The sequence below is a fragment of the Cynoglossus semilaevis genome, chromosome 11 (assembly GCF_000523025.1).
Source record: "Cynoglossus semilaevis isolate Cse_v1.0 chromosome 11, Cse_v1.0, whole genome shotgun sequence".
NCBI classification, from domain to species: domain Eukaryota; kingdom Metazoa; phylum Chordata; class Actinopteri; order Pleuronectiformes; family Cynoglossidae; genus Cynoglossus; species Cynoglossus semilaevis.
Genome location: NC_024317.1, coordinates 11,440,127 through 11,453,503, shown reverse-complemented (window position 1 = coordinate 11,453,503; position 13,377 = coordinate 11,440,127). Strand labels below are relative to the sequence as shown.

General features: G+C 41.0%; 1 protein-coding gene and 1 non-coding gene across 7 annotated transcripts in view; one reads left to right on the top strand and one right to left on the bottom strand.

Annotated features, from left to right (window-relative positions):
- The window catches only part of sulf2a (sulfatase 2a), a 44,054-nt gene that overhangs the window by 23,655 nt on the left and 7,022 nt on the right, over positions 1-13,377 (bottom strand). For 4 of the 6 annotated variants that reach the window (XM_008320535.3, XM_017036849.2, XM_025060176.1 and 1 more), the window contains exons 1-2: positions 13,185-13,338; positions 3,311-3,378 (exon numbers count right to left, since the gene is read on the bottom strand). The gene's annotated coding sequence lies outside the window, so the exon portion shown is untranslated. Of the gene's footprint in view, positions 1-3,310; positions 3,379-3,529; positions 3,688-13,184; positions 13,339-13,377 lie in introns of those variants that run through there. The other 2 variants (XM_017036848.2, XM_008320534.3) reach the window with 2 other exon arrangements.
- trnai-uau (transfer RNA isoleucine (anticodon UAU)) lies at positions 3,829-3,922 on the top strand. The gene is made up of 2 exons: positions 3,829-3,866; positions 3,887-3,922. It is a non-coding gene; the product is annotated as a tRNA-Ile (tRNA).

Here is a 13,377-nt window from a genome sequence, read left to right as displayed (position 1 = left end):
CTCATCACTGCTGTCTTATAATTACTGCTGTGTCAGCACGTGATGTCTGACTGGTTTCCCCAGGAGAGTCATTCTGGCTCCTTTATCCCCTCACACACCTTGAAACCTGACCATCTTCCCATTCTGTTGGCTCAGAAGGAACATAAAGCACTGTACAGAACAGCAATTACAGCACAGGATTGAGAGAAGAGAACGCAGTAATAGATGGTCATAACCTTTACTGCGGGCCACAGGGAGAGAAAAGGTCAATCAGATTCATGAGAAAAATGCTGTGGATGAGTGTCTGGACTTAATGAGTCTTGTGCAGCATCGAGATCTCCGCCGCACCGCTCTAAATGTGAAGTATAAAAGCATTAAAAATAAATGAAGTGGGAAGCCTTTTTAGAACACACATAAAACGGCATGTTCTTTGGTAGGTGGAGCAGAAGAGATGAAGTAAACGCCTGTTTTACAGTACTTCAGAGGGGGACACTGTTTTACAGGTCACGGTGAGTAACAATTACAAAGAAAGAACACACGACTTTACGTTAGCACTTCGTAACACGTCACAGAGGAGAGAAAAAAAGAAATCCAAGCTGTCCTGCTGACATTATTGTGTGCTTCGATGAGATGTGGAGTCCCATGCTGTTTTTGGTGATCTTACTGTCTGACATGGCTGTGAATTAAAGCGACAGTAAGCAAGTAATTGTTTTAGCAGCAGGTAGATGTAACCTTGAGTCAGCACATAAAAAAACTAATTGCATTTGTATTTTCTGTCAGCAAAAGCACTATTTTATGGTTCAGGTAAAACTTTATTTTGCCTCACAATAGGAGCCAGAGGAAGCAGAGTCAAGAGAAGAGAATCGACTGCAGTTTGATCCATGATTGACTGAACATGGTAATCATAAAACGGAACAATAAACCTTTTAATAAAATAAAATAGAATTATACAGCCTTATTGTTTGTGCATTAACGTGGCTGACCTGAGAATGACGGAGGAGAGAAAAATAATCAGAACAGAAGAGGTGAAACGACCAAGAGTCAATATGGCAGGTGGTCAGGACGGCTACGTAAGACTTCCACAAAGGCCAAGCAGAAATGTAGCTTTGTTTGGGGTTTTCTCTGTTGTGATTCCAACATCTGTCCTTCAGCACAATGGACTCAAAGCTCTGTTTTTCTCAAATAGTGGGTTGTAATCCTAAAATGGGTCACGGGTTTGAATGAATACGTTGTGGTTCTGGATAATAGATCTCGACCAGTGCTGCTGTATTCCATAGATCTGAACAGGTGACTCAGCCATTTAAAAACACATAATGTTCCTTTAGTATCTTATGGCAACAAGATTCATCAAAATATGGGTCACATCTAAACCCCGCTAAACTGAAACCAAAAATAGTCCAGACAAACTTGTTAGCACATTATAACTATTATGAGATGTGGGCAAAGAACCAGGGGTATTTAATCAGAGTATGTGGGGCAGATGAATCGGTGAGAAGGTTCAAATCACTGGTGCTGCTCAGCCTCTGCTGCATGCTGTTTGTTTCCTCTTTTTTTAACTCCATCTCCGATCAAGTCAATTGATCAGCGAGGCAGACAGTGATCTTAGCGACTCTCTAAAATATGTCCCTACAAAGACCACCACATGAAGACCACCATATGAAGACCACACACACACACACACACACACAAATATAGAACCAGTTCTCAGACAGCTGGCAGGCACTGACACGCAGCAGAAGAACGAGCTGCTCCTGTGTTATTATTACTTTAAAGCCGGTCCAGAGTGATGCAGAGCCTCAGTGTGTGCTGCCTCAGGTTGCTATAGTCACTTGGGGCTTCATTTTGTGGTGCCATCCTGAATGTCAGGCAGTTTGCCCAGTGTTGACAAAGCCTGGTATCGCCTGCTGTCAGCCCATTCTGTGAGCACCCTCCGGAAAGAATCAATTAGACAGAGCTCACAACAGAGAACTTTAATATTTATCTTTTTATCAGTCGGCAGAAGGCAGCCTGGGCTATGGAAGCAAGCTGGCATTTCATGTCTTTGCTGATGTGGAAAATGAGGGCCAGGGAACTGTTCCCAGAGTCCATAGGATTGCATCACATCCTGTATCCGTAACAGAAGTGTCAGTCAGAGCTTACAGCTGGGTACAGGCCCCTGAAGAAATCACCTGTTCTCACACAACATCCAAAGCGCCTACTTGTGGCCAAATTCATAACGATCTAAACAGCCAACTGTTCCATCTGTGATAATTAAGAACATAATTAGGCTTTAATGCACTCCACATTTGTTTAGCAGAACAAATGCTTTTTTTTTAATTTATGGTAGGAGAAAAATCAAACCATCTAGTCGCAGACATAACTGTCCAATGCACTCCTTAGTAGAGCAACAAAGACCCATTAACTGAATAAGTAACAGAACTGTAATCAGGTTGTAAATAAATAAACACATTACTGACAAAGGCAGGAACAAATATGTTTAAATCTGACTAACAATGTCACTGTGGAACTTCTAAAGCACAAAGAAAAAAGACTCAAAAACCAAAAAAACAGACAGTGATGAAAATTAAACTCTCATCAGTGCATATATAGTTATTGCTGAGCTAATGTCTGGGTACAATTTAACTGGCCCCGGGCAACAAAATGACTGAAGTGGAAAAGTAGGAATTCTTCAGATTTTTATTTCCATGTATTTGCAAGGACATGTCCAATTCCAATTTAATTTCAACACTCCAGTACTTTTCAAATAGTGGGGCGGGCCCCCGCGGGGGGGTGTGTGGGGGGGGCACGGGGAGGGGCTCACTGGACATTAGTGCCCCTCTGCTGTAATGCTTGAATGATAACAAGCCTCCACTCTGTATATACTGTACCTCTGATGTAGCTGTTATAAAACAGAACATTACGACCCCTGCCCAGAGTTTAGAGGAAAAAAAGTAAAAATATATAATATATATACTTTAATAACTTCTTTGTAGAGTGTTGACAGTTGTGATGTTAAGGTCAGTGCAACCATAAATGCGAAAATTTCCAATCTGAGCGCTGTAAGTGGACAGCTGTCCCTGAGGACTACATCTGAACATGGCAGGTGGACCAGGTCACAGAAAAAAATAAAATAAAAATATTACAGTGAGTGAAGGTGCACACATCACAACTGTCAACTCCACTCAACAGGTTATACTTTTTTTTTTAATGAATCAAGGAACTGTCAGTTTTAGATTTCATATGACAGAGGAGTGATCTGAACATATCCAGCAACCAAAGAACTGACAAGAAGAAACAGGAAGAAGGCAGAAGATTTGTGTTGGCAGTGAGTGGGGGGTGTGAACAGCCTTACCTTTCTTTAAGAACCAAGTGTCTCTGATGTCTCCTCTCCCACTGTATTCTGGGTCAGAATGCCACAGTCTGTAAGCCAAAACAAAGGTTGCAGATTGAGTAGTAAAAAAACACACGTAACCAACACATTTTCAGGTCGGCAGGACCCAAATGCAGTTCTACGGACAATCTCTTCAGGTGAAGGTAATTTCTTTACCAGGGACAACATCACAAAACTCACTGAGTTGCAGGAACAAAGGACTCAATACAAGGGGCACAGGAAATGAAGAGCAGAACTTCAAGCAGGAACATCAGGCAGGAACGCCAACCACCAGCAGTGAGGCCAGGACACCAGGTGACACCAGTGAGACTAATCCCAGAGACACAGGTGAGTGTGATGACACGAACCCCACCCAGCAGACGGGGGGGGGAGGGGGGGACAGACCTCACACACAGGAGCCTAACCCTCATCAACGCTACACCACTGACTAGTGTCAGAGGAATCCAAAAACCTGAGGTGGCCAATGGTCTAACACGTGAGCTCTAGTGGCGCAATCGGTCAGCGCGCGGTACTTATAAGACAGTAACCTGCAGAGTGATGCCGAGGTTGTGAGTTCGAGCCTCACCTAGAGCATATCTTTAGCAGTTTCCATAGTGTAGCAGTTAGCCTGCCTAAATAGAGAGTCCTGGGTTTCAATATATAGTTTAATTTATTTATTTTTATATTAAACCTTATGTCAGTAGCTACAACGATCAGAACAGCCAACTTTTATTTTAAAGAAGACAGCTACAGACAATATGATTTGTATTGACCTGATTCACATGATTATTAAATTTAGTGTCTGCAACAACACCTTTTTATCTAACCAGGGAGTATAACCAATACTGGGATCAGACTGTGTCAGTACAATGTTCCCATGTTATGTCCCAGATGTGTGTTTACAGGTAAGAACAAACAAACCAGGTATAACGCTGCTGCTGCTGTGTGAGTATTACCACTGGGATGCTAGGTCACAGTCTTAACAAAGAATTATTTAACTGAGCAATCGTGAAATCTGGATTCTCCTGCCGTCGAAGGTGAATCTCAAAATCCATATCAACGTTCACCTTTATTTAATCAGGATTCCGAATTGAGAACTGTCTTCCCCTTAAACAGATGCTCTTCTCGTCCCCCTGGAGAATCCAGACCACACCCAGTCTCATGACACCGTGCTCTGTCACACTTACAGGAGGAGGCCTCATCTGTTCTAGGCTGAAACACTACGTTCATACAGTCAGACGCCTGGATCTGTACGAGACTAAATCTACTGATTTCTCAGGAGCAGACATCGGCTCAGGAGGTTTAATTAGACCTCAGGCACAGACTGTCTCATTTTTACATAATTATCTTTTGGATAACTGTAGTCGTTGTAGTCGGAGTCAGTTCACCCTATGCCAGAGTTACCAATAAATGATTGCACTAAGCCAAAAAATAAAAACTCATTTGTTATCTTCTTGATTACCAATTAGATCATTTCTGTCGTCTCTGATATTTAAAAAAAAATCTTGAAAAATGTTGGAAACCGCCAGTATAGATGTAACAACTCCATAACAGACTAACACATGTTTCTGCAACTGATTATTATTTATTCAAGTTACAAATATTTTTCATTCTTCATTTTCTCAGGAGAAGAAACTCTGCTGCATGAACTTTACTAAATGCTTTTTAAGATCCTGCGGGCCACACAGAACAACTTGGCGGGCCGCATGTGGCCCCCGGGCCTTGAGTTTGACACGTGCATTAAGGCATCATAATGGATTATTTAATACAGATTATAATAGTACATTAATGCTTCCTGACTGTCTTATTAGAACTCAGTGCTTCAACTACATACGTGCCTTATTTTTCAGTGAAGCTGTTTGTGACAGTTTAGACGAACAACAAAAAATATCAATAACAAAAACAGGTGAATAATTGACATTTTTCTCATTCCTGTTCTAAAAATGGCAAAAGCATAATCAAAGTTGTTATGTTCAATGCTGAAAATGCCCACAGAGATGAAACGACTTTCTTCAAAGACGATACAAAGGTTCAGCTACACAGAAATATTCCTCTGTCTGGTAAATACCAAATGCCTTTCTCGTGTTTTCAAGGGAATGATCTCTATTTTGTTGTGTTTATGAAAATAGGACGACAATGGTTTTTTCTGTCTACATGAAACGCTGCAGCACAAACACTGTAACTGTGGTGGAAATACAACAAATAGACACTGCTTCACAGGTGAGGCTTCACCCTGGAATATCTACTGCAGGTCTGTATATTTTCATTTAGATTTGGTTTTGTTGTTTCTTTTTTAGTTTCATACTGAGTATTAGCCATGTAAACAATAAACCTTTGGTGTATTGTCTGTTTTGTACATTTATTTAATTTATTTGAAACATATTTTTATATTATGTTCATAAATGAATTAAACAAACAAAACATCTAGGGAGCCTTTTGTTCTGTTCTCCCAGAGACATCTGGGGAGCCTTTTGTTCTGTTCTCCCAGAGCAGCCTCTCACTGATACGAAGAAAAGTTAACAAGAAAACACAGGACCTTGAAGACTGATGTCTCACTGTGAAACATTTTTAAATTCAGCTATGTAACTGACATTTACAATTAATACCAGGAGGAGAAACAGATAGAAGAAAGGTGAGAGAACACAACAACCAAAAGAACTGTCTTTGAAACATCTGAAGTTGACGTCTAAAAAAAAATCATTTAGCAGACACTGCAGTTGACAAATGTTTTTACAGTTTATTCTCCCTTTGCAAAAAAAACAACCCAAAACCCAAATGTAATAAAGGTTTGAGAAGCAGGAAGGAAGAACGGGCTGTCGGTGACAAGGAGGTGTGAATTCAGCACCTGGCCTTGTCCTTGATGTGAATAAATAGATGATGTATCAAAAAGAGAGAAGAGGGTTATGAGCCAGAGGAAAAAGAAGAAGAGAAGAGAGACAGAGACAGAGGTGTTTTTAAATTTGCCTTCTCATACAGGGCTCCTCCCCAAGAGGGTCTTTTTAACATTGTGATATGACAGCACCTGGACTGTCCTTGTGCATCATCCCCTTAACAAATGGACTGTGTATGAAGTATGGAGAGGCTGTGGTGATGATGAAATGACAAATCTAAAGTGAAGGTTCTGGGCTCATCAGACCAACATCACTCTGGGTAACTGTGGCCGAGCATTGACCTTTGACGATTTGTCATTTTTTATTATCTTCACAAGAGGGCACGTCTAAAACCAGTCCAGACGCGGAGACATACTGTATTTCCAGACCGTCCAAATCCATACGTAACACATTCCTCGTTAGTGAAGCGCCCAGGATTAAAGACCTGAGAAGCTTCCTTTGAATTTTGTGTTAGCACAATATTTTCATTTTTAGTGATTCCATAGTGTAGCGATGTTCACGCCTGCCTACACACCTGCCTTACACACAGAAGTCTAGGGTTCACGTCCCATATTTGGCGTGTCCACAACAATGTCCCCAGTGTGGAATCAATAGCCAGTGCCTAGATCCCAGGTAGGTCACTGGTACCAACTGGTAACCAGTAGCCTGAACAGGTACAGGGACTGAAGTGTCTGTCTGGTGTGGAGGTTCGATGACCAGGAGCCCTTGGGACAGTTCCATAACTGTTGTTGTTTTGCATTTTTGCAGCATTCTTCCGTTCAAGACGGAGGCTGATTGTTATCGGAGCATTAGAACCCCGTCGCCCTCGTCTTCATCTCCCTGCCAAATAAGAGTTAAGTGAGCCCCCCCTGTTGACCTCTGCCAGTAATTACCACCCTCTGCCAGCGCCTCAACACTGGATTAAATTATTCTGCTTGTCTCGTGCTTTTCACTTCATTTCTCACTTCTGTCTGCTGGTCTGCTCATCAACTCGCCATTCCCTGTACATTTGAAGAAGAGTTGTTTTTATCGAGGATTATAACAACCAGAGCTGAACTGGAGGCTAAAATTTGACTGGGAGTCAACAGAGATGAAAAGATCAGAACAAGATCAAAGACAAAGGTTGGGGACACAGACGGACAAAGTGCTTTGTAAAGGTCCATGGACAGTAATAGGTCAGCCCCCCCACCCCCGTGTGTTCAACCCTTAATCTGAAACCCCACAGAAAAAGATTTCACAGATCGATATAAATCCTAAACTGCTAACAAGTTTAGCTTCTAAAAGGTTAGTATTTCATTAGATTGTTTCTATTTTCAACATGTTATAAACAGGAAATTCAAATGTCCAATTCCATACATCACCATTTTACCCAGGAAATGACTTTAACCATAGTCCTTGATTCAAAGTTCTTTTTTAATGAATTGATTTTCTTTTAATAAGAAGTGAATAACCTGTGTTAGATGTTTTTCTTCTTTGTTTACAACAGTTTGTTCTTTATCCAACATTCATTCCAGGATCACTTAGACTGCTGCTGTTGAGTGCTTTCATTGATTGTTTACCCTGATCCAGAGATAGCAGTTGAAATATCTAAAATACTAATGGACTCATCTTCTCTACACACACCTTACAGGCGACCGCTGCTGGGATCAGCACTAGGAGAAGGGCTTGTGTTTAAGTACAAACACCAACGATATTCGTCTGGAAATGGTCAAATATCTACGACACCTAACTATTTTGCTGCTGATTGGCCTTTTTTCCCCACTTTTATTCAACAGTTACAGAGCAATGCGCCAAAATGATTCAGCAGTCATGTTTCACATCAGATATTTATAGCTGGTGTGGATATCTATGGTGCAGGGCTAAAGATTCTAAAGGATTCTTGAGTCAAATCTGTGTAATTTTATGTGGATACTTTTCTATAATGTCAGTAAATAAGGACAATAATCTATGGCAGGAAGTGTACACGTTAATGTGCAGTACATGGAGTCCTCGACTTACGTCAGGATTCTGTTGTACGCTAACATATCGGCAACTAGGACTTAAAAAACAGCAGAGAGTCTGACTTACACTTAGGAGCCGTAACGAAGGACAAAATGTTCCCAAAACAACAACAGAAATCAAAGAAAGCAAACACAGCACAATCTAACGTTTGACGTACGACCAGAGAATGTAAACATGTTCTGTGTAAATCCTCTGAGTGCACAGTTAAAGTCAACGACACGACTGTTTGAAGGATCGGTATTGGAGAGACAAACCTTGATAGTATTTACCTGAACTTTGTTTCACAATCAATAAAATAGTAGCGCTAGGTTACTATAAGTTAGCCCACCAAACACAATGTGATTGGTTTCAGCTTTTACAGGAATTCTAATTAAGGTGGGAAAGATGGATGGATGGATGGATGGATGGATGGATGGATGAATGGATGGATGGATAGTCATTTACCATAAAAAGGGGAGTTTCTTACATTTATCGTCCCACCGGCACTAAACTTGTATATTAGTACATGAGGGGCATGAACTCAAATACTACACAACTTTTACTCTTAGTTGTAACGCCTCCTACTGGTGACAATTAATGTGCAGTTGAAGGAAATTGTAGAGGGTAAAACTGCAGCCCGTAGTCTGCGGCCAGAAGGGTCTAATTACATTTCCCTTGGGACGTCACTACCACAACAGCAACAGAGGAGAAAGCCACACACACACACACACACACACACACACACACACACACGCGGTGAAATACTCTTCAGTCTCCACTCAGTGCCGAGAATGTTTGAGAGTGAAGGGTTAGAGAGCACTACGGAGAAGCTCCTCTACCTCTTCAGATGAACTGGTACTTCCTGATCACAGCACCAGCACCAACACCAGCACCAACACCAACACCAGCACCAACACCAACACTAACACCAGCACCAGCACCAACACCAGCACGGCCTCTGTATAACAAATGAATAAAGTGCAGCGAGGTAACGACCAGACTCATTCGTTGATCTAAACACTGGGCTTAATTAAACAGTCAGTGACATGAGGCGGCCCATGTGTCACCCTGCTACGCCAACACAGCGGTGACATCACAATCTAGGACATGAAAAACATCAGCATCAGCCACCGAACATTTGCAGCCACCAAAAATGGCCCTAAAGTGCATTTTGAGTTTTGGGCCGAAAGACTTTTATCACCAAAATAATTAATAATATTTTGAGGAGAGAGAGTGAGAATTTCAGATTTTCAGGCTCTAAAATGCCAGACTAGTCTATCAGATTTGAAACAAAATGGAGTATTAAAAACGTCCTCAGTGATTCTCCAATGATGCAGCTGTGGCTTTCACAGACGGAGAGACAGCAGTTAGAGCAGGTGATGACAGACATTAGCGTTAGCTCTCATCAAACCACAGAAGGTCAAGGCAGTGGCAAAATGAGCTGACTCCCCACTGCTACCCCCGCTCCCTACAGAGACCACTGGGTGGTGTCACCTTGGCCGCTGTCACGGTGATATCCGTCTTCTGTCTCCACCCTCTCCCTGTGGCCACAGATAAAGGCTGCATCCACAATGGGTTTGTCGATAAGCATTTATTCCAGAGAATGGTGACGGGGGGGGCTGGGGGGGGGGTGTCCTCTGCTGTCATCAACAACGAGGATGGGCAGCTTTGTGTCCATCATTAGCATACGATACATATTCATGCTGGTTTCTTATCCAACAGCTGCATCGCTAACATCTCCTGCTAGGGATCTAGCTGTGCATTCCTTGCAGCATTTTTCAAGCATGGCTTTTCATGTAACTACAGAGTGACTGGTGTCAAACTACAATAGCAGGTTTCATGGTCATCACTGTCAGTGTAGCAAAACAATGAGATTTTAGCGGCTGCTGCAAGAAAAAGAGACGAAGGTTGAAATGATCATTTTTGTCAGGATAATAGATCCTGCGACCAGATGTGAAAAGACTGCTGTTCCTGGAGCTTCAAGCAAATCAGAGCTGTCTTTTTAATAGATCTACAGACAGACAGAGAGTGGTAACAAATATATATACAGTATATATTTAGATAATATTAAAAGGCACTGTTTTTCAGTCATTAAACTCAAATATTAATCGTATTAGTGAGAGATCTACACTCAGTTATTTCAATGTAATATTTTAAGTACAGCGACACAATAGAGTAGGAGTATTTGATTACAGAATCAGACTCGATCATCACGACTATCCTCACTGCTAAAAAAATGTAAATGTGTAACTGAAGCAGAGCTGAGCAGTGAACTAGTCTTTGTCTTTTGTGTGTGTTGTGGGTAGCGATACCTAGTCATTGATAAATAAAAAAATCTGACTAAAATATTTTTTTAAACTAAAAAAAATATTATTATTAAATTATGACTAAAAACACCACATACACAATAAAATCAAATTTCACTTTGTGCACTAATCTGGATGTGGTCACCAGTCAAACAGTGTTGAGATCCACTGACATCTGAAAGTCTTCACCCACTGCTGCAGTAAGTTGCCGACCTACTCCCAGTCAATGTACTCACTATCAATGTTTTGTCAATATCTTTATGGGTCAAAAGGCTGTGTCATCAGCATGTGTTGAAGCCAAGCTGCGAGGCGGAGGACGGTTGGTTGGAGCACTGACCCACAGGCTGAAATATTTATGACAAAGACAGCTGAGCAGCCTGCGCTGCATTAGAGACGGAAGGTTGAACAAATGTGAGGTTGAAGAGAGCGATGGATGGAAAGTAAAGATCTGTTCTTTTAGCATTCATTATTTATACCAACACACTCTGCCACAGAAGCTGTAACACCCACATCAACTGACCTCTTTTCTCATTAAGATGCCTGTGAACTAATGGAAGTTTTCTCTACCTGTCGACTGGAACTTTAAGGTCTCCTTTGTACTCACTGCTGTACTGCACACCAGACGAGGGACTCCAAACTTGGTCACGGTACTTGGTGGAAAATCTCAAAATGTTACAGTAGTACAATCAGGGCATCTTAGCCTGGCTATGGAAATGGACAGAGCAGTTCTTCTGCATGTTCATGTAGGAGTAAACCTAGCTATACAACAGGAAAAGTGAACTCCTGTCAGTGGTTTTCAGAACTAAGATATGTTTATTTAATACTGTAGGAAAATCAGGCAACTCCTTAGTCAGTTTTTTATTAAAACCTGTTCCTAGTTCAGCTCACAGGTGCCCAATAAGTAGACTGAGATCTAGCAGCAGATTACAGAGGGAGTGCTGGTTGGTCACAAGCTGTTAAAATAAAATATAAAATATATAAATATAATACTGTTGTAGTAGTGACCATATACTGTAAGGACTGAATCAGATTAGGCCATACGGCTGCGTGACTTTAATCAGTGCCCACACACATAATGTATGTATAATATATATGTTTAGTTTATATTAGTACATATATTTTAATGTTTTCAATGTACAGCCCCGATCGACACCCCCGCAAATTTAAACAGTATTGAGAACCTGATAACAGGTATATGTTTATCTGCACGAACCACTGTATGAGTTTCTGCCACCTAGTGACTGGAGGTTTGTTATCATTCAAGCATTACAGCAGTGGTACACTTGTACCAGTGTGCCAAAGTCCATTGGAAGCCCCGCCCTTTACATAAAAAAATATAAATTATTAACATAATGATATTTTGCATAGTGAAGCAAAGTCATCCTCAAAATTTCAGAATGAAAATGACGATAATGAAGATAATATAGTGTCGTCAAATTTTCAACCCTTGGCTGAGCGCACGCACAAACACAGAGCGGATTAAAAAGAAACATCACACACTGTGAAAGAGGGAAACAAACAGAGGTGAACAAGTCAACACGGAGCAAGAGCTGTGTCGACTGGTTTGGCTGAGAAATTCAGATTCATTTACATCCACCACAGCAGATAACAGTGGTGTACACACAGTGGTGTACACACAGTGGTGTACACACAGTGGTGTACACGCGTCTGTCTTTGGCCACACCCAGTAATTATGAAACTAAAGGATGTTTTATGTTTAATTTTATAATCACTATTTTAGGTTCCAGACTGTCCAGGAATATTATAACACACATTCTTAACATATTAACATGAACAAATATTTAAGTGACGCAAAACAACCGATTTTATTTTTTGGCTACAATCAGAGTACACAGTTACTAATCTACTGAAAAGTAAAACAATGGCTTAAATAATAAATACTTACAGTTAATGTTTTTATGCTGGATGTCAACCCAACAAAAACCAACCTAGGATTGTCAGGTTGGTTTTTGTTATTCAGTCTTAACAATACTTACATCTATCACCCAACACAGTTTCCATTTAATTGAATTGTTCTGACTGCAGTAGTTGTGAGGAATGATGTTTGTCTGAACGCTAACGTTAAAACATTCAGAAATAAATACAAATTTTAACTTTCATTAGTGTAAAATTCTGATTTTAATAGCTACACTTTGCTGAACAAAAATGTAATTATGTGATAAATATATTTAATTATTGCATAATTTTTCCTCTTGAAAATGTCATTATCACTTGGCTTAAGCAAAAGTATATTTGTCTGAATTCCGTCATCTATTCATTCAGAACGACACTATCTTCACACCTTCACCATCCCAACAGCAGCCTCACAATTATTCATAGAACATTTCTTGTCCTGTATGAAGAGATGTGATATTACTCGTTATTCTGAAGCAGATAGCATCAATAACTAACAATTTTAAACTGCCCTGTTAAGGATCCCTCCATCATTAGCCATCTGTGACCAAGCGGTGGAATGCCTGAGCTAAAGTCCTCCCCAATCTCATCTCTGATCTCCTGCCCTGGCAATCAGCGCTGTTAGCCACTGCGTGCATAAATAAATCACAGAATGACTCCGAGCATTCAGATATAAATTAGGGCATGGCTCCAGTACGGTGCCTTTTAAACACTGCACACATGTCCTGCACAGACACAACCACACACACATGCACACGCTTCTTTGACAAAAACTGATTCACACACCTGTTCTGCTCAGTCCGGTATCATCCAGTCCCCGTTTACATGGTTCAGATCTGCTCCTCTGTGCCGTAGTGGTGGAGTGAGGATCTGCTCTAACCCCCACCACACACACCGGGGCAGATAGCTTTCTGTTATAGATGCACTGACAAGTGAAAGGACGGAGGCGTGGTCTCACATGAAATAAATAAAAGGAGGG